Below are 1,424 nucleotides of genomic sequence, written 5' to 3'. Positions count from 1 at the left end.
TTGAGTTTCATCAGTTCTCCGTATATTTTTGTGATCAGTCCTTTATCACTACTTTTGAGTGAGAAAATGTTTTCCCAATTAGTGGTGTGCCCCTTTTTTTAAGGAATAAAAATTATTTATTTATGCATATAAGAACTGGGGTACAGGCTAGAGGAGTGGGGCTAAAAAGATTCACCAGAGACAGAGTGGGGACAGAGGAGGGAACAGAACAGGTGGACAGACTAAAAATGTACTGCTGAGGGAAGCAGCAGGCAAGATAGGAGAGGTCTGCTGAGCCATGTGGGCACCTCCCTGGTGGAGATGGCTGCAGATAGCTTCATAGTACAGCGCTTTAACCTGTTACACCACTCAGAGGCCTGAATTTCTGTTGTTTAGAAACCAAATTTGTTAACAAAACTGATACTGTAGCCTGGAACTGAATCCAAGGACTGTTGCAGGTGGTGCCCCTCACTGAGGGGGTTGCTGTGAAGACAAAACAGAGGAAAGGCTAAAATGTATAGAATTTTGAGAGGCTACCTTGGAGGAGAAGCAGAAGGCAGACTGCAGAGAGAAAACAGGAGAAAGAAAGAGTAGAAGGAATAAGGTTGTTTGACCAAGTCCCAGGGTTGGAGTTGCTTCTGCATTTTTGAGGCCAGTGGATTTCAACGCTGACCGGGCTAATTTTGGAGAAGGCCTCTGTGGACTACTGCAGATGGAGGCCAGAGGCTTTGCAAGTGGCTGAGCTCCTGAAACAGTTCCTGGTTTTTCTGTGAATACATCCTGGCTTTGCTGTGTGAGTGAGGCCATTTGTCAGGTCATTTAGTGGCTGTGGCTTCTATCCTGAGTATTGCTCATCTGGTGTTGTGCTGAGGAGTCCTGCAGCTCTGGGAGCACTACCTGTTGTCTTCTGTTGTCTCTATGAGTTGGAACTTGGCCTGGAGTTAGGCTGCCATGTGCATGTCTTGTCTAGACATGTGGCCTATTGTTTCGAAGAAGAGCTGCACATCCTCAGTGGCAGGAAGACGTCATCATAGCAGTCTTTGTGCAGGACAGGTATAGACATGACTTTGGGTAAAGTAAACAGCTTTTATTGCCCTCAGTAACTCTTGTATTTTCCTGTTTTGTTAAATAAATCCCTTTGTTACTATTTCCTAAGCGTGAGCAATCTTGCAATTGTGTGCGCTGGTGATGAACCCAGATCGTATTTGGTAAAGTATTTGGGCAACAGGGCCTTGGCCATTTTAGGGTCCCCTGCCACCCTGCATCAATACAGGGCCTCCCTGATGCCTCAAGAGATTAATCAGAACTATGAAGCTATCTGCAGTCACTGAAGCATGGGTTCAATCCCTGGTCAGGGAGCTGACTCATATGGCACAGCAGACCTCTCCTGTGTTGCCCGCTGCTCCCCTCAGCAGTGTACTTCATCAATCTGCCTGTTCTGCTCC

This window comes from Condylura cristata, unplaced genomic scaffold (assembly GCF_000260355.1).
Source record: "Condylura cristata isolate star-nosed mole 26May11 unplaced genomic scaffold, ConCri1.0 scaffold00006, whole genome shotgun sequence".
In the NCBI taxonomy this organism is placed as follows: domain Eukaryota; kingdom Metazoa; phylum Chordata; class Mammalia; order Eulipotyphla; family Talpidae; genus Condylura; species Condylura cristata.
The sequence above is the reverse complement of the archived record's forward strand: the minus strand, read 5'-3'. Positions refer to the sequence as shown.